Source organism: Cyanistes caeruleus, chromosome 1, assembly GCF_971803275.1.
Source record: "Cyanistes caeruleus chromosome 1, bCyaCae1.hap1.1, whole genome shotgun sequence".
NCBI lineage: Eukaryota > Metazoa > Chordata > Aves > Passeriformes > Paridae > Cyanistes > Cyanistes caeruleus.
Genome location: NC_141701.1, coordinates 91,686,541 through 91,712,159, shown reverse-complemented (window position 1 = coordinate 91,712,159; position 25,619 = coordinate 91,686,541). Strand labels below are relative to the sequence as shown.

Here is a 25,619-nt window from a genome sequence, read left to right as displayed (position 1 = left end):
CAAAGGGAAGTTGTTCTCCAGTACTTTCCATGGGATCAGGTTGTCTTTACAACCATGTTCCCATTCCTAGGTTGAAATTGCCATCATCTTTCTCTTAAACTAATTTCAATTTGCTGTTTTCAATAAAAAAGAAGAGGCTCCTGTGGTGCAGTGCTTCAAGAATACAAAATAAATAAATAAATAAATAAATGCTATCTGCTTTTGTTAAAGATTAGGTTTCATTTTTTCATTAAATTCTGTCGAAGGAAAACAGCCCATCTGCTACAATTCTACATGTTCCTCACCTATTAGGTCCTAAGAGCATCTGCTCTCCCGCCTGGAGTGGAGGGACGGAGCAGAGACCGGAGATCGCGGTAATTCCGTGTAGTTTTCCTCCCTCTAGCGATGGAAACAGAGATTGCGGGTCACCCCTGCTCCGAAGGAGGACAAGATGTAAGGAAATCACCCCCAGAAGGTGGTACCTCGCAGTACGCTAGAGGATCCCGGTGACCTTTCAGAGCACCTCCCAGACCCCAGCACACGAGCTGTGTGCCAGGAGACCCCCATGTGCCAGCTCAGGGGATCAGCAGCCCTGCTGTCCATTCTCCACTTGCAAATACACCCTCTCTGCCAAGAATTAGGGACAGAATTTTCAGCCTTGACCCAAGAGGCATCCAAGAGCATTTCCTTCCACAGACAAGAAAAAAACAGGGTGATAAGTGTGAACTGCTCCGGCTCTTCTGTTGCATTTTGCCTGGGTTTAACGACTGAGGGACTCATAAAAGAGCATGTGTCTTCACAGGGCTTCTCAAATATTTACAGAATGTATCTGGCATCCCCTGCTAATAATAGCCCAATAGGTCCCCAGATAGAGTGTGAGAGACTGAGGCACTCTTGTTCTGGTTGCTATTTCGCAGCCTTCCCTCACAATGCTGAAAGACTCCTCAGTTCTTGTAAAATGGAATGAGACAGGGAAACAGATTGCAGAGGTTCCCGAAGCTGTTATTTTAGGAAACACTGCTTCATCGGTGGAATTGCATGCTTTCTCCAACCAGAGTTCTGTGAGGTCCACACTTACTTTTCTTCAACTTACTTGTTGAAATTAAGAACAAAACCCCACAGAAGTGGACAAGTTTGCTAGACAGGCTTCTTGGGCTTACTCCTCTGAAGAGAAAATTACTTGTTTTGACCACAATACATTTCTGATACCAGATGCCAAAACACAGCAAACACCCTTTCAAACCTCCCTGTCCTTGGCAATGAGCCACCCTAACTTAAGCCCACCTATGCAATGTGCAAAGCCAGAGTCTCACCCTTTGCACTTAGAGTCAATCTTAAACCACCTGGAGCTACTCAAATGGGAGGAAAGCAGTTTATCTCTCATGGTCTGGGATGAGAACAGCCAAACAGGCCTTGTGGAAGTACTTCCCAGGCAGGGACATACTGGAGAAACCATATTTCCCACACCCTTCCTTTGATTTCTGACACACACACTGAGTCCCCAGGGGCCTGAAGTTCCCGCTGCATTAGGAAAAGGAAATCAACAGCACCAAGCCTCTATGAAATCTCTGTGGGAACAAGGACAAGGAAAAGAGCTTACTTTGTATTGCCCATTCCTGCAGCAACCCAAACACGGGTCCTGTGCAGGGCTCCCATCCCACTCTACATCCTCCCCCCTCAAAAGCCACAGCTCTGGTCTCTCTCTGGAGACCCTCCAGGATCATATCTGTGTGTCCAGAGATAACACCTCAGCTAAAACAGGCTCCAGAGACAGACCTGTGCAGCTGGATGGAGATAATCACTCCTGCCTGCACATCACTGATGTACTCAGGGTGCAGGGTGAACAAAATCCAAACTCCTGCCCTAACAGGGGTAGCCAGTCCCACTTGCAGTCCTTGTATCCAGCTGCTAACATTAGAGAGGGACCAGGTCTGCCTCAGCTGCAGGTCTTGCTTGATGCAACAGGGCAGTTACAACCTGTAAATGAGATCCAGGTATTGACTGTATATTCCCTCTATTTAAGCTTCACTCAAATCCCACTCAATCTCAGTTTGACTCCAGCATGCAATTAAATTCTGTCCTAAGTGAGGACACTCTTATGAACTGGGCTCAGAAACAGTTTGCCCAAAGTGTGTTTTAGGAGCAGCAAACTGAAGAGAATGGCTGCTGTCAGGCATGGTGCCAAAGGCATCACCACTGAAATCAGTCCCCCAGGCAGCAGGGTGGGAAGCAGGTTGATCCCAAACTGACCTGGGAAATTTTCTCCTTCCACACATATACTTTTCAGGTTTTTACATATATATATTGATTTTTTTTTTTACCTTCCCCCTTCATGGTCGAGGGGGAAGGAAGAAGCAGAAGTCACCACCTGTATTTTGGTGCCAGAAGCATTAACAGCACCGCTCAGTGGTAGCAAGGGTGCTCTGTGGGGCACATCAGAGGCTCCAGGAAATCTGGAGCAGGGCCAGCCCTAAAGGAGGCACATCTCTCTCCTGTTTTCAAGAGCACAAAGGCAGGCACACCAAGGACAGAACCATATTTTGTATGGAAGCCTTGCATAGAATGGCAAGGCAGCCCAAGCAAGATTTGATGCATAAGAACACACCTAAATGCCCTTCTCTCCTGGCTTAATGCACAGTCTTTATACCAGGCAGTAAACAAGTGCCCTACAGCCAAAATAATGCTTCATTACTTAGAGTGCCCCATACAGCACAGGCACTGCACAGAAACCATTTGCAATGCATTTGCTGTTCTCTGCACCATGGTGCTGCTCTGGGCTGATCCCAGGTTCTTACTGGGACAGAAATGTATTGACTCAAAAGCCTACAAAGAGAAATACTCAACAGCTGTGGGCCTGCACCCTTCCCCAGAGCACAGCAAGTGGCACACCGGGAAAAGGGAGGAGATTCTTCTAAACAAGTCTAAAAACTACCCTTAACAGCCAAAAGACGTGTTAACATTGGCACCAAAAAGAAGCAAGGACGAGTCCGCCAGTTAAGGAAAAAAGACATGTAACTGCAGTGGAATTTCTAGGAATAGCTTCATTTCTCGTCTCCCTCAAGAATTCATGTGAAGAGCTGGAAATACAGAGGATGAAGCTAGGCACTCACAGATGTCCCAGGGATGTACTGAGGGATGTGCCAGGGCAGTTTCTCCAGGCACAGTTCCCTGCAGATGGTTGTTGAGTACATCCATATTAGTCCAAGGGTGTTTCTGCACACCATCTGAAGTCAAGGAGATGGAGCAGGGTTGCACAAGCAGAGGCTGTACAGAGAGCCCCCAAGGCTTCCCCCTTCCCAGTCACACCCCTTCTTCCCACCTCAACCAGCACTGGCTGTCCCACACACATCATGTAAAGACATGCTCTGACCATCAGCACTGTAGAGTTTGCATTGACTGGGCTTTGCTGCATTTGATTCACAAGAACTTATCTACCTTAAGCACTTTTCCACCACATCCTAGAGTGAGAACCACTCACCTGGGGCTGCTGCTGCTTTATTCTCTTGGGCAGGTCCCTTTGCTTAACCATTTTCACCCTGTTGGTCACCATTAGCTTCCTCCTAAATCCCAAAAGCTCCTACCGTCAGTCTCCACCATCTGTGACCACTCATCTACTGGCATCCCATAGGACATCCTAAGACTACAATATTGGGAAGAACAGATCCAAAAACCTGTGCAAAATATGCACATCTGAATCCAAATTGCACCTGCTTCCAAAGTAGCCAAGCTGAGTCTCCAAGGACTGATATCACCACAAAGCAGCCTGTGTCATCACAGACTGGAAGACTTCCTGACTGTGGCTATTTAGGTACTGGACCCAATATGTCTTGTCCTTCCCATTCAAGCCAGTACACTCTGTAGCTTTTGGGTGGCTCTACCTTCTCCATTCCCAAATCTATAAGAAAACCTTGGAACAGACCAACGCTCCATATCAGCTCAGTTCTTCTGCAGGCAATCTATGTATGAGTGTGAAAGTGAACACATGAGGAGAATGGGAGTCACAGAACATACATGAATACACTTTTGGCTTCTGTGCATTTGATTCACGATGGTTAAAGCATCACCAAACACACCTCAGCAGCGTTTAACAAACCAAAGACCACTCCTGGTTACTAGATACAGTAATTTTCTACACAGATAGTGGGATTTGTCCTTCAGAAAACTTCATAGCCTTGTCATGAATCTCTATGATTTACAGTACCTGCTGCTAGCCGGAGCTCACAGATGGAGCGCCAGTACTCCAGACTGACAATACGCAGCCAGTAACGCTGAGCAGGGATGTGTCACCTCTATAAAGGTTGAAAATAGGACAAAAATATCAGAGAACAGAATAAACTTCTGATAGAAGCTATTTTAGTCCTCTAATCTGAATACTCAGGCTTAATTTGGTATTTTACATGGGGCCAATTAGGCATCCACACAATGCCACGAGGCTGGTTTGCCACTGATGAGTATTCTGGGTTTGTATTTCTTCTGTCAGCACACTTAGTCACTTGTTATTTCATGGTCAGCTTACGGGTATCGTTCCAGGGAGGTAGCAAGGAAGGGAACATATTATCTCAAAAAGATATTAATTTAATTTCATCAAGAGACCCTTCTTTCCCACTTACGTTTGCAAGTTTGCTTAACTAGGTTGCCTGCCATTTTCTAACACCAGAATTTCAATTTATCTACCAAATTAAACAGTCACCTCTGTACCCCAGGGGAAAGCTGCACAGAGGGAGGAAAAGAGGGAAAATGCGTACACACAGGCACACATGCACACACTTTTCTGGCTTTTAGAAATAAGGAATAACTTTTTTTCTTATGGCAGCATCAGATCACCCAGAAGAAAAAAAATAAAATAAGCTAATTGTAGGATTAACCAGCTCGATTTAGCTGTTCAAGCAAGGGTATAGGGTGCTCAGAAGGGAACATGCAACTGGCTATCAGTGGAAGTCTCTGCCACATCAGCACTGTGAGCCAGCGCTTCTCCGTTTGTGGCACCGCCTGAAAGGGACTGCATGCCTGTCTGTCATGAGCAGATCACTTAAGAAGTGATGAGAAACATTTCTAAAGGAATGATGAGAAGTGTCAAAACATTTTAAGTGTTAAAAGCAACAAAAGATTTGATTTAGAATTTTATTCCTCTATCCAGCCAGAACTATTGTCAGCAGGGATGCCTGACTCTTCTCAAAAAATTTTTGTCTTTTTTTCTTCTTTCTCCCTCTACTAAATTTAAAAAATATTCCTATAATTTCCAAAGCAACGACAGGAAATATTCCTATAATTTCCAAACCAATGACTTGAAATGAGGATCAAGGAATCACTCCTAGCAGTCAATGCAGACTTGCTGACACACATTAGAAGATGGAGAAACTACTGACTTTAAGAAGTGATAGAAAGCTCTCAGCAGCCTCTCACAGACTCAAGGAGGAGGACACAGAAGATGATCCATGCATCTCATGCACATGGTAACTTTACACATTGAAAAATCACAGAAGAGGCCAGAACAACTTCCAGTCCCCCCTCATCAGCATGACCCCAGCAACAGCTCAGTTTTAGCATTGGCAACCAGAACTCTGCAGGGTGGCATCCTCACCTAAGAGGGTTTAGGCCATGCAGGGGACACCACACCTGTTGGGCACAACTCTTGCCTGAGGGCCATGCTCTCTGGAAGGGGAACTGCAGGGTTTGCTCTCCATCACTGCATACTCATTGAGAGTGCATGGGCACAGCCATGGCAGCCACTCAGCAATTTCAGGTCAAGAGGGAGAATTGAAAACATAGAAAATGGTCAGAATAAACAGACCTTTATTTTATCTCTTTGAGAACATATCTAATAAACAAAACTACAATAACCACACCAATACCAGCCTTCACCACAGCTGGCCTCCAGCTTTCTTTCAAACATTATCTTTACAAAAGTCAGAGCTTTTCCCAGCTGAGAAAGTAAACAAGCCAAGTTTGCCCTATGACCAACCTGGTGCTGACTTGGGAACACATTTCTAAGCTCTCACTGAGGGAGAAAGTAGTGCTTGTGCACTAGATTTGGCTCCTGGGGCAGCGTGGTCCCACAGGAGTTTGGAGAGGCAGCAAACATCAGTTACAATTTTATGGGTAGAGGATAAGATTGAGGTAATGAAAAGGGGTCTCAGCTAGAGACAGGTCTTAGAAGAGCTCTGCATCCTCCAAAATAATTAAAGGAATTGTTTTTTCCTAGGAAGAAGGCAGATTTTTAGCGACCTATTTCCAAAAAAATAAGAACCAAAAGAAAGTTGCATTACAGTTTTCAGTTCTCCTTACATCTTTCCTTTCTCATTTCCTCTCACACAAGGGAATTCCCTTCTGATTAACTTTTTTTAAAATTTTAAAAAAATAAAAAATTTAAAACCAGCACACACAGAAATAAAGAAAAAGGCAGCCTCGGAGCTGGTATCACATGCTTCCAAGACAGGCAGAAGCTTTTTTCATGAGACTAACAGATCAGTCAAACATGGGACTACTCATTTTTATAACTCTCATCAGGAGCCTTCTTGCCCTGACAAGCCTTCATTGTGCTCTCTGCGGGCAGCAGCCAGTGCAGACCTCCAGCATCTGATGAACCCAAAAGGATCAGTGGCTGGAGGGGAAAGGGGACAAGAAGGGTGACCCTCCTAAATAACTTTTGCAAAGTGACTCATCCTTTCACTGACAGCATTAACATCTCTGCTCCTGCCAGCTGGGCAGCTGCTCCAGCCCTCGGAACAGTGAGGGAATGTTTTGTTCCAGAGATGGGAAAAGGGGGGCTCAGGGGGAACAACCCTTCTGTGTGCATGTGAGCGTGCATGTGTAATTGCCGTATGATTTCAGCTATTTTGACCTAATAAGAGTTATTGCATTAGTCACCAGCCCTGGTACAAACAGATGGGTTTGCAAGAATTTAAAACAGAAGCAGAAGGGAAAAAAAGATATGAGAGATGCCACAGCCTCCAGGGCAAAAGGGTGTCCTGGCCATGGGAGCTGAGGAGGTCCCACACAGTACAATCCCACTGAGAGCAGCTGGTCCACAGCACTTGGTGACTTCCCACCTCTCTGACACAGAGTGCCAGGAGACCCCATCCTTCATCCAAACAACTGGACTCTACACTCCACTTGTGCTGAAAAAGTTTCTCATGAAAAAGAAAAAGCACAGTTGACGTTAGACAATGGTTTCTTTAAAAACCTCCATATTTTTTTCACATTGTAGGATCAGCTTTCAGATCTTCACCATAAAGTTTCAGTACAAGTCAGTATAAGGCTTGCTTGGGACACAGATCGCCTGGTTTTTCTCAGGGAGCATACTTGGTGTCTGGCTAAAGAAAAAGGCATGGCAAGGCAAAAGTTAGCCTTCCTATATGCTGAAGCATCTAGATTAACCAAACATAAGCCTCAGGTCCACAGGGTTGAGCCCACCAACATTAGGAAAGCAGATTCAGTGCATTTGGAGCACTGTTCCCACAGCCAATATTTACTTTTCCAAACTAGAGCAGGAAGGCTTTGCCATCATTCGTGGAAACATGGGCAGTTCTCTACTAAAAATACTTTCTAGCCTTCCCCCTTTCCTCCTCCCTACAGCATTTCCAATTTTCTTTCCAAAAGCTCTGCATAGGCCTCTGCAGACTCTGCTGCCAAGAGGAACTGGACACACACACATCTTTTCTGCCTGGCTCCAGCAACATTCCCCTCACCCATGCAAAAATTCTTCTTCACCCAAGAGCTCCATCCAAGTCCACAGGAAACTCCTGTTGGCTTCTACCTTGGAGTATCAATTCTAAAAACTCTCCTCTGAAGCCTCTAACTTTCCCACCCTGTCCCTCTATATTTACTCTTTGCCTCAGCACTTTTCATCAAACCGGTGCAATCAACGCAACATTCCGGGTAGCTGCACCAGAGCATTCTCCAAAACACAGATACAGCCACTCCTGCACGGGGCTGAACAGGGGACAGGACAACAGGGAAGGGAGTTCACTTCTAAGCACAAGAAACCCATGGACCAGAACATCTATTCTGTGCGGGGCACCTCATCCCAAAAGGATGGGAACTGGGAACACTGACATCAGGTCTAAATGTCGACCCTGAGCCCCAGCGTGCAGGGAAAGGGAGGGGGAAGCTTCTTGCACTAAATTACAGATCTGAGCATCAGTGACAGTAACCCCAGTCAATGAAAACTTGTAAGAACCTGCCCAAGCACATACATTTTCATTTTAAAATAAAGAGAACAAATTTGGGAGCATAAGGGTTTTAAATTGTTGATTGGAAGATTTGCATGTAGACAGAGTATTGTTTTCCTCTCCTGGCTCACTGGGTAGCAAAACAGAAAAATTATGTGTAATTAAATGGAAACAGTACCAATTAGCTGTGATTCTCCAAGCTGTGGAATGAGTAAACCAATGAGGAAAGACTGTTCTTGTCCTCTGGCAGCCTCTTCATGTCAAGATTATTCTGAAGATATCTTAAATCCACTTAAGCATGAACTATGCAAACAAATTTCAAAAGAAATCAGTGCAGGTGGAGGGTTATTTACTAGCCAGCGTAATACTCAATCAAACATATCCTGAGGAATTAACTTGATTGCCAGTACTTGAGCTCATTTCATTAACATTACATCTTTGTCCTCCTTGAGTTATGCCCCTGAAGTTTAAAGATTAATCTAGATAGGAACAGGCTTATCTTTTACCACTATAGAAAGTGGCCTTTGGGTCAACACTTTTAGATACTCCTAGGGAAAGGACACACACAAGGACAGCAAAAGTCAACAAGTTACTGTATCCAGTACACACAAAATCCTGAGCTTTAAAACAGTCAGGCAGACTCCACTAAGATGTTGCCCATAAGTCCCATTGCACAATAACAAATTCTGATTGAAGTAGTGTTTCTTTATAGACTTATTTTCCCCTCTGAGATATTGTCAAGGCAGAAATTGCATCACCTGAACCTATTAAATAACTGTAAGAACAGTTTGCTTCTCATAATTTAAAAGTAGTATACTGACTGTGCAGAACAGCAATGATCAGTAATCCTGGTTTATATCAGTGCTTCACACAAGAAGAAAGTTGGACCTGAATTTGATGTGGACAGATTCCTCCGATAGTTCTCATTCATGAGAATAATTGCTGACACGCAAAGGAGATAATTTAACGCTTCGTGGTGCAAATCCAATATCTCAGCTCAGACTTCTACAAGACAGATATCCACCAAAACATCATCAGCATGTTGTTTTTCCATCTTTTTTCATGCATATTTTTAGGCTCAGCACAAAAGAGGCAGAAGTACATAAAGAACACTTTTGCCAAAAACAAAAAAAAGGAAAAAAAAAGAAGTCACAACCTGGCTGAGTCACCATTTGAAGCTATTTCATGGTACTGTCACCCCTCTGAAATAACACCAACTTCTTCCTGTCCCAGGGATAATTTGTTTCAGTTTGGTGGTCTTGAGAGCTTGATATTAACACACCCCAACTAAGGTTTTTTTCTTCTGAGCAAACAAGTGGCAGCTTGCATTCTCTAAAACCTCACAACTAGTCTGCTGCTGCCTACCTGGGGATTTTTGGGGGTATCAGGAGGGCACCTTGGAGCTAAAAGGAACAGAAACTGTGTGTGGCCAAGAGGAACCTCTTCGACACACCAAGGTTAGCCCAATACCATGTGTCCTGCCCACTCTCCACCAGGGTGTGACCCTGTTGGCCTTCCTCCAGGCGGGGAACATGCCACCTCCATAGCACCTGCCAGCACCCTTTCAAACTATTTGTCAAGTAACTATTTGTGAATAATTCTTTTAGTGCTGACACATTTTATAAGTTGGCTGAAGATAATTAACAAACAGGGAAAAAAAATACAATTGTGTAGTAGAATAATTTATTGCTAATTATTCTCTCAGGTCTAAGAGAGTTGCTGACCTTCTTGATACATTTCTTTTAGTTAAATGAGTACAAACAGATGCTGACCTTCATCAAAACAGCATTGATAGATTTCCTGAGGAAACACAAATGAGAGTGTAAAGACATGACCAAACATATCCCAGCCAGTCGCACATTAGTCATGAAGAGCATTTTCCAAAGTGCTTACTTGGTTCTAATGCCCTGTGTTTTGGAGGGGAGTAAAGGGCATGTCACACCTCCAGCAACTCAAGTACAATGGTCTTGGAGTTGAGCAATTGAAAACCCAAGGACATGAAACAAGTGGATATTTCAGATCATTCTATACATTGTTTTGTACTTTTTTTTTCTATTTTTTTCCTTCAAGACAGCTTCTGGACCATTGTTACTCATCATTTGCATCAAGTTTTAAGCTAGGGACAGCAAGAACTGTGAGTTTGAAATGTGACACCACACATCACAATTTAATGAGGCCTCTAGGGCTACGTGCAACACTGCCTCGTTCCCCCTGCACGTACAAATACACTCAGATGGTGAATCAGAACCAAGAGCATCTTGCAAAGCACCCCAGGGCTTTATTTAAAGGAAAAAACCCTGCGATTTGTCAAAGACACCACAGCTCTCTGGAAAGAATGAGATAGTCTTCCTGAGTATTTGTGCTCGTGGAAATGTAGAGATCTTTGTCAGGAGTGGAAAATGGAATCGTTATGGTTTTTAATCCTGAGCAGCAAGTCATTTTAACAGCAAAGTTTCTACAAAATCATTTTTCTTGACCTGAAAGGGTACACACATACAGCCTCCAACAGATGTGTAAAGCAGTTAAGTCAGTATAGACGCTCCATTCAAGGCCCTCCTGAACAGAGATGCCAGTGCTACATAAAGACAGGTATTCATAGCATCCTCCTAGAGCAATTCCAGCCATCCAGCTTTGACATTATTCACAGCAGCTAAACTCAGAAACAGAAGTTCTCTCTGCAGTCCCTGGAGCAAGGAGACTGACCAAGCACAGCTTGACTCCCCACGCTAGAAAGGGCTGAGTGAGGACCACCGCTCCCTGTCAAGAACTTTTTGAGATACAAGTCAGTGACCTGTCTGCAACAGACCTCACACAAGAAAACTAGTTGAATCCAGCTAACAAGCTCTAATCAGGAACTTCAGGCAGTTTTGAAATAAAATGACCAAAATGTATATCCTTTTCCCTGGCTGCTGGGGTGAAGAGTCAGAATTACAACAATAAAGTTTTGTTTTTAGTTTTTAATGATGAACTGACAAAAACGCTCAGTACAAATCCAGATCTATTTCCTTCTGAGGCTTCCCAAACATACATTTCACCTACTTGATTGCACACACTCAAAAAGCTGAAAACACTCACTTTGGTCTAGCATAGAAGTCATTAATTACAGAAAGGAGGCTAAGCTTCATCTTTCAATGTTCACCACCCCATCTCTCTGTAGGCTCTGCAGCTATGAAACATACATAACCTACAGGAGATCACTGTTTTTCCAAGTACAAGCAAACTGCCAGCAGTACGTGCTGCCCCTCATTGTGGAAGTTACTACCAAACTCTGTTACTTAAACACGGAATCATAGATCATTAAGGGTTGGAAGGGGACCTTAAGGATCATCTAGTCCCAGCTTTCCTGCCATGGGCAGGGACACCTCCCACTAGGCCAGGCTGTGCAAGGCTTTATCTAACATGGCATTGGACATTGCCAGGGATGGGGCATTCATACCCTTCCTGGGCAACCTGTTCCAATAACTAATCACTCTCATAGTAAAGAATTTCTTCCTATGGTCTATCCCTAATTTCCCCTCTTTGTGTTTGTGAATAATCTAACACATGGAAATTAAGGCCTTGATCATAGGATTCATATTTCCTATGTGACACTGTCGGATAAACAACTTTTTCCTACCTTTGGCATGGTGTTGCACATTGCCCACAAGCCCAGGTTTTAAACTTTTGAAAGGTTTACTCAAGAGCCTACTTGAGTAACCACTGCCTGCGTATCAGAAAGAGTTAGAAGAGCTGGTGACACTATTAGACCCCCACAGCTCTGTGATGGCTGGAAATTCAATTGTTGAGGCATCTGGAAAAGGCAATTTGTGCCCTATATTGCAAAGGAAATCAAACAAAGTCTTAAGGTTTTCATCATTTGACCTCACACGTGATTATGACTTCGGATTATGTAACCAGCCCCATCCACAGGGGTTTAGATCCCCTATCCAGAGCTCTGCTGACCATGATATTTCAGAGAAAAATAAGAGCTAAAAAAAACCAGGAGAACAAATTCCCCAAGCTCAGAAAACCCCTTACTAGCAAGCAAGAATAAAGTTCAACATCCATTCTGCAGGCTGTGGCACAACAGGAATCACAGCACTCTACCCCATGAAAAGAAACCCCTCTTTCCTGAGTATCCTGAAAGACAGGGATGAATGAAGAGATCCTCGTACCAAGAAGTAGTTGCTGAATTCACACAATCTTATTGCTAAAAAAATAGACCAAACAAAAAAAAAAAAATTTTTTTTTTTTTCCTTTTAAAGCCTCAAGTGAAGCTCTCCTCTGCTAAGCTGCTCCTCTAATTTGCACTACTCAAATACCTGCAACACTATCTCTCTTACCAAGATTAAATTCAGGGAACTGGCAGGGACTAGACAGCAGCTCTTTCACAGAAAAATAGTTCTGGAAAATGTGTCTATGTCTTCCAAATATAGGTACTTATATGAAATGATCACATTATCCCTCAGTCTGTTTCTGATTCACTGAAATGCATGAATCTCTTTAGATTCGCTTCATAAACAGATTTTTGAACACCCTCATCATTTTGCTGACCTTTCCTCCGATTTTCTTTGCACCTCAGCCCTGATTCTACTCAGAGTTCAGAGACAGACTATGGTCCTTTCAACACGAACTTGACAGTTATAGGTAGGAAAAAAAATAAAAAAAGGAATATCAAGAAGATAGGAAGTTAATTTCTCTGAAGGCATAATATTTATATTAATATTTGCCAGTTTTGACAAAAAGGTCCCTTTCACAGTGTAGGTACAAGTTATCATCCACCATTTGCAGAACATTAACAAGCAAATGTCTGGATTAGCACATCTAGCTGGAACAGAAGGAACTGCAGAATGAATTTCAAAATTAAAGAAGAGCCCAGAACACCTGAGCATCACAAGTGAGCACAGCGCACTGTGCTTTGAACACCAGCCAGTGAGACTACATTGAGCTGAAGCACAGAAGGAACCACAGTCTTTCTTGAAAGTACCAAAACAAAATCCAGCGGGACTTGGAACTCAGCAAGTAAAACACCTGCTCTTAGGTTGAGGATGGGACAGAAAAACATGCAGAAAACAGTGTCTCCTACTGAGAAAAAAAAAAAAACAACTAGAAATAGTTCTTCAGAAACGTGTATCTTCCTTTACTCATCACTTTAGCAAAAGTATGAAGGAGGAAAGCATTCTTTCAACATTTCACAAACTTAAGAGAAAAACCAGTAAATCCTTTAAAAACAAGCACTTACCTGTGACTTTTCCCGAAGTTGGTGTACTTCCCTCAGGCACTGCACAGAAAGCCACCCCACTTTCTGCAGCTAGTAGCAATGAACCATTACAAATACCTGTCTTGCTCTCTGCAGACTTTTGTGATACTAAAATAATTTTCAAGTGGAAACAGCTGCAGGACTGAGAGGGTGCTGGAACTAACATACCTTCACCCTCTTTTCTCCTTGGTTTCACCTTTGCATTAGAAGATGTATTTGCAATGCTTTGTCTTTTGAGACCATTCACTTTTCTTTTACTTTAAAATTATTCTTCCCTTTGTTACCTTTAATGTTGTTTCCATGTCCCTTACTGTTAGCAGAGCTATCTTAAGAGGCCTTGGAAGACAAGGCTATATCTCATTTTTGCCTCCACATAAATGATGTTATTCGTGGGGAAACCAAATGCAACTTTTCCAGTAAGAGCAGAGAGAACATACAAGGAAGGGATTTGGAGAAAGCTGGGTCTGACCAAACCTTGGTAATTAGTGAGTTTTGGGATGGAAGATAAGAAACAAGGTCTGTGTTGGGAGATGCAGGTGGGAAGCTGAAAGTAACTGAAGGTTTGGGGGCTGGAAAGAGACCCAGGGGCTACAAGGCTCAGGCTGACCATGGCCTTTCCAGAAAGGTCTTTTTCTGTCACCCCAGCTTTACATTTTTCTAGTCTCTGTGACTACTTTCCTTGATTCCATTCCTTTTCCTCCTATTCCCCTCCTCCAGTACAAGCAGAAGCTCAAGGGGTATTTTGAAGAACTGGATATCATCATTTGTACATCTTGCTGTCAACTCCTTCACATGCTTCCACCTCCTCGTGGCAATGGTCAAGCGCAAGGCAGGGATGGGGCTCCCATCTGGCAGGAGCAAGGCAGGCAGGCCCTTCTTGTGGACCACAAAGACCACACACACAGCTTGGGTACTGCACCTGTGAAAGCTGTGCTGAGCCAGAGAGAAAGGAGGGCAGATACAGCCAAATATGTCAGGGCTGCTGGGGAATCAGCCACGCCTCAGCGATACTGGTTTCTGCTCTCTATTAATAGGGCACCAGCTTCCTGCTCCTCCAAGAGTCAGAGATGCTTTGAAGTAAAATCAGCTTTTTCCGGGGACTGATCAAAATAGAAACCCAAGCTGCCTAAATCTGCAATGGAAATTTCAATCAACATTAAGTTTTTAAATAAAATTTGGACTCTATTCTGGTTCAAAATGAATTGAATAAAGAAATCAGATACACAAATAAGGTTTTTGGTCAGCTTTTGCTTTACATTCACTCTAATAAAACTTCCTGCAAAATGAGCATTAACTCTAGGAGATCCCAAGTCCTTACTTGTGTTGAGACACTGCCAAAGATGCCAGCAGTCAGCCCAAAGAAAACAAAGAATAACTAGAAATTTTGCACAGGTGGAGACCCCATCCTCCAGTTCTGACAACTCCCAGTCGGTGAAAGTCAGCCTCCCAAAGAGTTAATGTTCCATGGGCCAATAAAAGTGTGATTGATTCATCGATAACACACTGCTGCTTGGGGAGAGGGAAGAAGCCATCTCCAGAGACAAGTGAGGCAATTGTTTGCTGTCCCTGGTGCCCGCAGAGTGCCCCGCGGTAACCCCTGTGCTCTGGAATACTCACGTTGGTTATTTCGAAGCGGGGTGCAGAGCTGTGCTTTCCCATGGCTGCCACTAATGACTTGCAGCTGTTGCTAATCCGTGCCTCTGATTTCCTTTGATTGCTGTGTGTATGGATGCCTGTGGTAAACAGGCATCTGCCAGGTGCCAGCACAATCAGGGGGGAAAATATAAAAAGTTCCCTGTTTCAAATTCAATGTGACATTGTGCTTGTCGAGAGGCAGCCGTTTAACTATTTAAGGGGAACAGTTTCCTGGGCTCTTCACTGGCCTCCTGGCTATGTTGGAGATTCTCATGCATTTTGGTGACAGCAATCTCCCAGCCCCAGCTGTAGGAAATAGCCATGGGGAGAAGCTGGTGTCTAGAGGAGCTGTCCCAGCCACATAAGTCAGCCCATGACATGCGAGTTTGGCTCTGCTATCCCACAAAGCTGGGGCTCTCTGGCTCTACTCATTCCTCCCTCCTCAGGCACAGCATCCCAGAGCTTTAGAGGGACATTTGTTCCCATGTGAACTCTCAGGCTGACCTCAGCCTGCTGCCCCTTCCTCCTCGACATTTTCTGTTCCTGCTTCACATTACATGGAAAGGCAGTGAAACACCTCAGCTCGCAGTTCCAGGCTAAAAAGAATGGAGCAGCAGCTTCCCACAGCCCATTAGGGAAATACATGTCTTGATGGAAGCCAAGGCTAATATTAAATTTTCCAGAAGGAAGCATAAGGGTCTCACAATAAAAAATGTCCCTGAAAGTGTTTCCCCAGCAGGGTGCCATAGCCTGTTTCTAGCACTAATGTTCTGCCTCTGCCCCACAGCCCCTCCAAGCAATTTCTCTGGGCATTTCTGATTCCCCTCCTGTCACAGCAGCCAGCTGAAGATGCCACACAGCTGCTCCTCGCCTCCATCCATCATCCTTCCTCCTGGTAGCAGGTAATTATTCCCAGCTGTTCATTACCCAAGACCATCACACCTGACCCATATTGTTTGCCTTTCATTTGCACCTCAGGTACAGGAAAGAAATACATAAAGGAAAGCTTCAGAGAGGAACTTATTATATGCCAGTGCTAGAGAAAGGGACATCCTGCTCTCTCCAAAGCTCTTTTGTGGCTCATTTCCTTGGGTTGCTGCTCACTTGTGCACCAGGTCACATTTAAAGGGCAACAATGAGTCAAAGATGCAAGTCTCCTGGAGCATTCATAGGTGTCCTCAGCACTGGCTCGTTCTGGTTTCCCTGCCTGCTCATCCTGCTTCCCTGCATGCTGTCAGCAGTCCTCAGGCTCAGGAGAGTGGGAAGCTCTGTGGAGCACAGCAGAGGATGCAATCCCTATCCTCACAATAGTGCTGGAGAAAAGTCATGGATATTGAAATATACTCCAATCTCTTTAAGTCTTGTTCTACTCCCTATTAGAAAGAAGGGGGAGCTCAGCTTAGGAGAGGGCAGTGATGTTGCATCTGAAAAGCCAGAGGGTACACAACTGCAAGAGTTATGTTCTCTAAGAGTCATAGCTGTGTGCTGGCATTACAGACCTCCTTCCCACTCGAAAAAAGAAGGCTGAAAACAAACCATATATCCAAACATGCACACACAATGTCTGTAACCAGAGCTGTTCACCTTGTTCAACTAACAGCTAAGATAACAACTGAGAGGTGATTCATCACTATCATAGCTGATACAATCCTTTCAGTTTTGTGCAAAGTGCTAATTCTAGCTCCCTACAGACAGATGAGTGAAATGGAAAGCTGAGCATCCTACTCTCCTAAAACAAGGCAAATAAGGTGCCTTAGAAACCAAAGGTCTCTCAGTTAAAAATGATAGGGCTGGGCTTTGTTTCAGAGAGCCAGGATGACAGAGGGAGTTGGAGAGAAGCTGATCCAGGTGGAGAAGGAGAAAGGACCTTCATGAGTGTGCCACTGTGCACTGTTCATAGGAGAGTTAGAGGATGGGGTCTTTGAGCTAGGGGACAAGTGATGGGAAATGGGGGTTTTGAATAAAGAGGCAGACTTCTAGTGTTTGACTGCTAATGAGTTCAGGGTAACACAACCTTGCACATGGGAGGTACCATCTGACTTCAGACAACTGAGTTCTCTATCAGCCTTTTCTCCTCTGTGGAATAACTAACTTTCAGCTTTGGTCATTATGTCATATTTAGCTGATGTAGAAAAAGCACATCAGTTTTGGTCACTGAACAAGGGAAAGAAAAAAGTCCTCTAGCAAATATAATGCACATCCAAAAAGTTTTCTTTAGCTTAAAGACTGGGTGATTTTGGGCTTGGAGCTACACTGGCCCTCAGGACTTCTGCCAAGGAAGACTGCTCTGCCCCTCTTAATCAACACTGACACTCCAGTCTTCCTCTGGGCTGTAAAGCAAGGCTCTCCACACTCCCAGCTCAGGGGGGAAAAAGATGGGCATTGGCAAAGAGCAGCAGGGTGAAGGTCAAGGCAGCTCCCAATTAGCCTGTCAGCTCTGTTCAGAAGGTCACATATCCTTGTTCAGATGTGACTGGGGACTCAAAGGGACAGGAAGGTTTTACATTTCACCACTGAGACTAAGAGAGGTTTTGCCAAGTACTTACCAAGTTATTTAGAAGGAAAACAAGAACTCATCTGGGCTTCTCCTTTGTTTCAGTCCTGCTCTGGGTTCAGGCACCTGAGCTGGCAGCTGCATCTCTTTCTAATCACACGAGAGAGAAGGGGACATTCATGCTGTCATCCCTGCTGGCATATCCTGTTTCTGTAAGTTCACATCTTGTAACTAGCCTAAGCTAGTCAGGGCTGTGTTTTTCAAGGAAAAGAAAAACATCTGAACTTTGGCATCAAACCCCTCTGGAAACTGGCCATTGCCTAGGACGTAACCAAGCCCTTCAGCTCGGCTTTCATTACAGCAAGATTTCCCAGGAGAAAATTCCCCGAGGTCTAACAGCAGGGAGTTTTCTTAGGATTTACGGTGTCACAGACCTGGTTTCTGCAGCAGTAAAACACACAGACACACCACCAATCCCACTCAAAAGCCACTCACAGACCCACATGACCCCTGCTGGGAGCACAAGTCTGTTATCAGCCTCCCCCCCAGCAAGGTAGGAGGGTGCCCGAGGACCAGCTGGATGCCAGTGGTGCTCTCCCAGGCAGCCCTTTCAATGTGGCAGCAGGCAGCACAAACAACAGAGGGGCCCAGGGTCCCAGCCCAAGCATGGTGCCAATGATGCCAAAGAGAGATACCCTGCCCCAAGGGAAGCCTGTAGGGCCACTCCCCACTAGGGAAAATTGAGGATCAGACCTGATGCAGAGTCTGACTCTGCTTCCCTATGTGGATTTGCAAGGTTCATACACTCTGTCCCCTGAGCATTACTTAATCTGCAAGGTCAACTGGCCAGCACCAGGTTCCAATGATGGCAACAGCCTCTTGTTGCCATCAACAGCTCCAGCCTCCATAGAGTAGTAGAGTGGAGCAAGCGCCTCACAATGGACAGAGCCACTGCTCAGTTTGCCATTCTAATCTCTTCCCACCATACCTAGGAATGGTTATGAAGATAAAAGAGAGGCTGGAAACTGTTATTGTATCAAAGCAGATCTGCAGTATCCAGATTTTGTGTGGTTCTATAGTATTCTCCTCTGCTGGCTCTCTATTTTTAAAATCTGAGCGACAAAAAATAAATTACTCTCGACCTGAGTGTGAAAAAGAATTTTCTTTTATACTGGAATCTTAACTTTATCTGATAATGAGACACAAGTAATTTCCTTGAGTTTCAGCTGCAGCAAGTAATGAAACAGTGAAATCTTTCTTCGCTGATTAACAGTATTAGGCTTCCAGGGAACTGAAGCAATTCTCCAGTCTCAGGGAACATGAGAAATTTGCAGGTAATCCTAACCTCATCCGTGTCCCCTCTGACTCCTCAGCTTCTGTCTCACTCAATATGTTAGATTGGCAGCAATGCAGCAGAACATAACTTCCCAAATCATTAAACTGATTTAAACTTCTTGGGGAGAAAAAGTTTATGAGATTTGTGTTGTTGTTTTCCAGGGTTTCAAACCCTTAAGGGACACATTTCAATATTTTTTCACCACTGGGAAAGGAGGCCTACTTGCTCTCCCTTGGTATTTCCAGCTGTGTCACCTCAGCTAAAGGACATGGAAACTCAAGGACAGACTTTCTATTAACTTCAGTGGGCTCTCAAGCAGCGGGCTTATGTCAAACACCACACATTTTTTTAATCCAGGAAGAAGCATATCTCCCTATAAACCTATGTATGCATTCAGGCTGTGCTGTGAATCCGCATCTTAAATATATAAATTAGAATTTGATTATTATATAATTATAAATTATCCACATTTTAATTATATAAATTCCACATCTTCTCTTACAGGTTTTCTGATACATCAGCATGTATGCCAAGCCTCAGCTCTTGTACTTCACAGCGGTCATCAGCCAATCTCCAGTTTTCTTTTTGCAGCCAGGAGACCACAGGCTGTCACAAGCAAAAGCAGTCACGTTTTGGGAAGAAGCAAAAGTGTTATAACAGAGATCATTTATGACAATAACCCATAGCTCTATTACAGAAAAAAATAATCTAGAGTCTTTTTAGAGAAGCTTTTTGGAAAATAGCTAGCCATTTTGGTGCCAAATGGGATATAAGCATCTGGTTTCCAAAGGATACTGAATATCTGTTCACTGACAATAAGATACTTCTCTGCAAGTTTCACAGACTAGCCATAAAAAAAAAATAAAAATTATCAACCACTAGGTTGCAACTCATTCTTTTTCAGAGCTGAGAAAATTATGTGAGATGATGAAGCTGCAGACAAAACTTCCAGAAGGTTTTTCTTTATTTCCACATGCTGTTTCCTCCGTGCTGATGCTTTCAGACCTGCTGCTCCTGGTGCCTGCACAGCGTATGGTAACTGAGCATGACATTAATGCTCAACTCTGTGGCAACCACATGCCTGTGTACAACTGAAGTCAGTTGCACACACTCATGTATAAGCCTACTATTTGGGTATTAATTGAATAAGCTTTCAGAAATAGTTTAAGCAAATTAGTTCCTGACACATTGCACATCTTGAGCTTTCCATTCGTGGCCTTTCATTCATAAGCGATCATCCACGGAGTGAAAAGAAGCACACTTCACTCTAATTAGGGAGGAGCTAATTATCCTCCATCAATTAGATCCTACAACACTTCTCTGTAAACAGTTGCTGGAAAGGTACATAACAGATTAGTGACTGAAGACCTAATTAATAAGGAATAATGAGCTCCTTCCTGCAGGAGATAGAGGAAATGTGCTCTCACTCCTTGAAAATGCCTAGCGATAAGAGCCATAAAACAGACCATAAATGTGGAGTCATTTTGTACATAAGAGTTTTCTTGTTTTTACAGCCAACATGCAGCCTGTGCTTTCCCGACCTCGCTGTGCAGCCCTGCCACACCACTCTGCCTGCCATCAACAGGGTCGTGCCAATAGAGCGAAGGAAATGTTGGATTTCCCAGCTCTTATGTCTCATCTGCTATATGTACTTCTTTTAATCAAATTAAATGTGTATTTTTCCTCTGCCTATTTATAGAAAAGCAGCAGTTTAGATTTTTTTTTTCCTAATTGGCTTCACAGGTGATTTTTTCTGCTTACACCCCAGCAGTTTTATGCTGCTCTGTTGCAGTCACTGTCAGTTGTGAGTCCCCATTTCTACCTGTCACATAAGTCCCTTTGATTTCTAGCTCTTGGCTCCTGGTGCGGCTGGACGCTGCTCTCCTGCTCGGTTTCCTCTTTCTTTCACATCAGGATAGCTTACCATTCTGCTTTTGTTAACAGCAGTTTCAGTCACTGACAGTCCATTTATCTTCAGGATTATCTTCCCAGAAGACACACATTTACCTGTTTCCCAGGCTTGTTGACGTCTGCTTTTTGAATTTCACTACTCTCCTTCTCCTCCTTTCACTCCTTTCTTTCCCCAGAACAGTGATTCTGTTGTTTTACAGTTGTTTTCACTCAAATTTCTTTCTAACTCTGGTTTACCTCCATCCATTCATCCCTTGCAGAGTAAAATTTTAAAATAGACACTGCTCTAATATTTTCGATGTTATAAATTCTAAGCTTGGATCAACAGAGAAGATGAAAGTGATGCTCTGGTTGTTATGTACCAAGGTGTCTCACCAAGATGTTTCTCTTACAGCCCATCCAGTGGAAGAAACTGGTTACACTAAAAACAAATAAACCTAGATTCCTTTAAAAGTTCCTAACTCTACCAGTATTCAGTTAAAAAATACCAGGAAATACATATTCTACAGATAAATAAATTATATCAGTCAGTGAAAAATTCTGTGTGTCCTATGAAAACTATTCTAACCCACATCAAACAAAAGTTAACTTTGAAGCATTTGAAAAGATAGAGAAATAAATTATTCCTGAGGAATCACTGACTGAGGTTACATAGAAGTAAAATAAAGGGAAAGGGGAATTTTATTTTTTTTTAAAAAGAATTCACTCAAAAGATCTCAAAAAAGAACAGAAAATGTCCTCTTAGTAGCTGCTCTCTCCTGTTAGAGACTTTCCACTAGTGATTATAACAGTGCAGATGGACAAATATTTCTGAGATGGACCTGGTCCCAGACTGCTCCAGACTTCAGACCAAGAAGATTTTCTAAGGGATGAGGTGACAAAGCCCAGGTTTGATCTGTATGGGTGGGAAGCAGCAGCTACTTCAGCCTGTTCCTCCAGCATATACAGGCTTTACACACTTCAGCATTTTCCTGGAGTGTGTGTTAGCCTGCACACCCAGAAACAGACAGGACAGAGGGATGGACAGTGATTTAATGCACTCAAAAGCCAGATATACTGAAACTTCAGAGTTTTGAGCAATGAACACGTGACAGAGCACTGATAGTTTTCTGGAAAACAGAAACTGGTCTGAAAATATTAGAAAAGCTGCAGAGGAAATGGGAAGAAAATTTGCTGCTACTATACACAGCAATTTGTTTCTTCTGCTGAGGATGATGAGTGAGGCTTCAGCTGGAGTATAGTCTCCAGTTTTGAGCATCACACTGTGAGGAAGATAAGGACTAATAGTAAAATACTTAGAGAGCCACAGAAACAATCAGATCTCTAAGGGATTAGTTTATGAGAAAAATTAGTTTTAACAATGCCAATTTATTCAGAGGAGAGAGAACTGAGAGAGGTGGGATGGGTTTAAGAATAAAGTGTTTTATCCAAGGAAATCTGTTTCACATACTGAAGACAAGAAACACATGTCCTGCAGTACCACATTAGGGAGGGGAAAAATCAGGTAAAACAACAGGAATGGGATTAGTCTGACTAAACACAGGTGTCTCTGCTGTAGGCATCTTGAGCTGAAGAAATCAACATCAGTGAAGGCTGTGGTGAGACTCTTCTTGTCCTCAATAGATGACTACAGTCAAATTCAGCCTAAATGTCCATTGAGCATCACGGCAGCCAAGAGTGCTGGGTCAGAATACAGAGAACAAGGGAAGTCTGGTTTCATGGAGGAGATTTCATTCCAGCCAGAGACCAAAACTGTGACAATGCCCACTGCAACAGATACAGAGCAGCTGGAACTTCTCAGCACTCTCACTCAACTGGGCATCACTTAAAAGTAAAACTTATATTTGAAATACATTTAAACTAAAAAAGTGCCCAAGTGTGCCAAGATCTACTTGAAAGTAGCGTTTAACAAGCATCTTACTAACAAATTAATATAAGTAAACTTAATTCACTGAAAAATATATTTAATAATACACTCAATATTTTTCTATCATATGAAAAAGTAAAGGTTTCAATGGGATTATGTTTGAGAGGGCTGTTACTAACTCAGCAAAACAGGGAGTCCTGGAATACAGACTTGTTATCAGCCAACTGTCTGCTTGGATAGATCCTGCAGACATCAAATCAAACTCTAAGAAGGCCATTCTGAGTAGGGCACAGATAAACCTAAATAAACCAATCCAACAAGCTTCTGGTGAATTTGGGCCAAGTTCCTGTTGCAGATCAAACCCACAACACTCAGGGCTACCTCTGCATTTTCCAGGTCCCACAAAGGCACAGCTGAACAGCACCAAGGCTGAAAGAAGAATTTTTGCTCTAGACCCAGACCTGGCACTTCCACCCACCCAGCTGTTGTACCAAGCCACCACCACAGCTGCTGAAGAGCCAGGACCATGGTGATTGGCACTCTGGCCACTTACAGCAGCGTTCCAGCTGCTTCTGCAAGCATACACAGCTTGAAGGAGGCTCAAGAAGTGTGTGATCTCTGACTCTATGGGTTACTAAAGAAACGCTAAAAACCAAAACATTTTTAATCCACACGAGGTTAAAATCTAGGCTTGTCCAAAAACTTCCCTGTGCAAGGTCAGCTCCTTTCTCAATTACTGAGCTCAGACACTGTCTGACAGAGCCCAGAAGTGCAGCTCCCTAAGGACAGACAAGGACCTGAGATAACACTGATGAGATGAGTAGGACTGATTAGGATTACTGTGTCAGGAATTTGTCCCTCGTTACCTACCAGAAGAACTAGTGGACAAACATGACGGCAAACCACCATCACTTTCCACCTCAAGGGCACTGGAAGCAAAGGCCAAAATCATTCTCATTTGTATGAAAGCAAGCATGCCTTCAGATGCAGAAAGTCTCAGTGAAGAGATTTTCACTAAACATTTTTGTCCAGATAGAAGCACTGATTTTTTTAAAACATCTGCAAGGCATCATGACCCAGTGAAGAGATGAAACACAGTCTCTTGCTGCCAAATCAAACAGAAAAGGGAATCTATGTGGATGCAGTGATACTCTAGCTGCTCTTCTCACCCCAGGAATGCTCCAGCTGGGAATGAATAGATTGCAATGTTCAAAACCAAGGTGATCACATCTGTTTTATTTCTGCACGTATCCACCACTAGAGGCCCTTGCATATCTCCTCCTCTGGAGAAGGCTGCCCTCAGTTAAACCCCTGTGGCTGAGCACAACAAAAAATTACATACTTTTAAATCAAACTCTCTGCTTGAGGAGTTCCAGCCCAAATGACTGATAAGAGATGATGGCTGAAACTTTAAGCCTGTGATTTTCCTGCCTTAGCATCCAACACTCAGCCTGGGGGCTTTAGGTTTGATACATAAACTTCAGCAATCTCACTTAGGTTTCTTGTCCAACTTATATCTTCTGGCATCCTTTCAAGAAAAAAGCCAGGCCAATTTTTATTTTTTTTTTTTAATCCATCTATTTAATTCAAGCAATATCAGAGGATTATAGTTTACCTGTGTGCTTACACGTGTTTATCCAAACTCCAAAAGACACACACAGTTTTCTGCCTGCCATGCAAGTAAAGCAAAGCACTTTCTCAGATGTTTTTCATTAATTTTACAAAGCATTTTGAGGTCCCAATTTTGGTCCTCTGATGCAGCTGGCTGTGAAGTTGATCTGAATGTTTGCCATGTACATGGTTCCTAGAATGAGGAAATGCTGTGACTGGGACTTTGTATATAATATAATAATTCTCTTCTTCAGCTGCCTCAAATGTTACTTCACTGGAGTCAGCTCCTGCTTTGGTTCATTGAAGCCAGCTGGTCATTTCTGCATCCTCAGATATATCAGGGGAAAGAGAGGATAGAGGGCAAGAACTTGAGTGTGACCTCTGCTAGATTCTGCTCCCCTCTCCTTTTTCTAGCAAAAGGTAAAAAGTAACATGGAGCAGCTCTGGAAATGTAAGGCACCTGGATCCTTTGCAAGGAAGATATTGCAAACATTACGATTTTACATCACCAACATATGAGTCTTATAAACTATCATCTAATAAGTTTGGGATATATATTGCTGCTCTTGCTATGCCCTGAGCCAAATTACTCATGGCTTTGTTATGCCATGACTTTGGGATGGTCATCTTGATTTAGCACTTAAAATTGTGGAAATTTCACCATACAGCCCAGGAAAACCAGAGTGTTATTTCAAGAATAACACTCCTAGTTACAAATTTGGTCTGGTTTCTAGTCTGGACATGCACCATGTGTGTTGGATAATGCTCCATGAGAGCCTTTTCCACTCATAGCTTGCCATTATTAAACCTGTTGGGTACTAAATGCCCAGAGTTTGGTATTTGTGGGCTAAATTCCTCCAGATGGTCTCCATGGGACAAGACAAAATGCAAAATCCTTCCTGAGTAGTGACTTGGTTGTCAAGTGTGACCAATGACATCTCCACTGCTGCAGAGGACACATCTATCCTGTAGCACCCAAAGTTCTACCCTGCTCCAGAATTAAAGCCCAGATGTGGCATGGACAGATGTTTCACCAAGCTGGCCTCCTGTTGGGAGAAGCAAAGGAGGGATGCAGTGACCATCAGGAACTGGCTGTGCCCAGCAGCAACTCTGCTGCCCCCAGCCTCCTTAGCCACAAGCCCAAAAGCTTACAAGTACATCTCTCCTGCTTCTTACTGGGGACAAACTGGGGCAAAACAGGGGCTCATCAAACTCAGATGGACCTTATTAGTTACACAGTGCCACTGTACTTGCTTAGGAAGGGAAAATTTGGCCTGTGGGCATGTGGCAGGTGTGGAAGTGGCATGTGTCTCACCTTGTGAAAGTCACTGCTCTGCTTTTTGTGTGCCTTTCACCACCTTAGTCTCATCTGCACT

General features: G+C 43.5%; 1 long non-coding RNA gene across 14 annotated transcripts in view; it reads right to left on the bottom strand.

The window, feature by feature from the left end:
• Positions 1-18,407, bottom strand: part of LOC111923745 (uncharacterized) — a 114,905-nt gene extending 96,498 nt beyond the window's left edge. For 5 of the 14 annotated variants that reach the window (XR_015273878.1, XR_015273869.1, XR_015273879.1 and 2 more), the window contains exons 1-2: positions 18,272-18,407; positions 17,571-17,668 (exon numbers count right to left, since the gene is read on the bottom strand). This is a non-coding gene — a long non-coding RNA (uncharacterized LOC111923745). Of the gene's footprint in view, positions 1-284; positions 411-1,755; positions 1,957-4,180; positions 4,269-13,371; positions 13,498-15,006; positions 16,398-17,570; positions 17,669-18,271 lie in introns of all 14 variants that reach the window. The other 9 variants (XR_002861253.2, XR_015273882.1, XR_015273862.1 and 6 more) reach the window with 6 other exon arrangements.
• Positions 18,408-25,619: the final 7,212 nt, after the last annotated feature.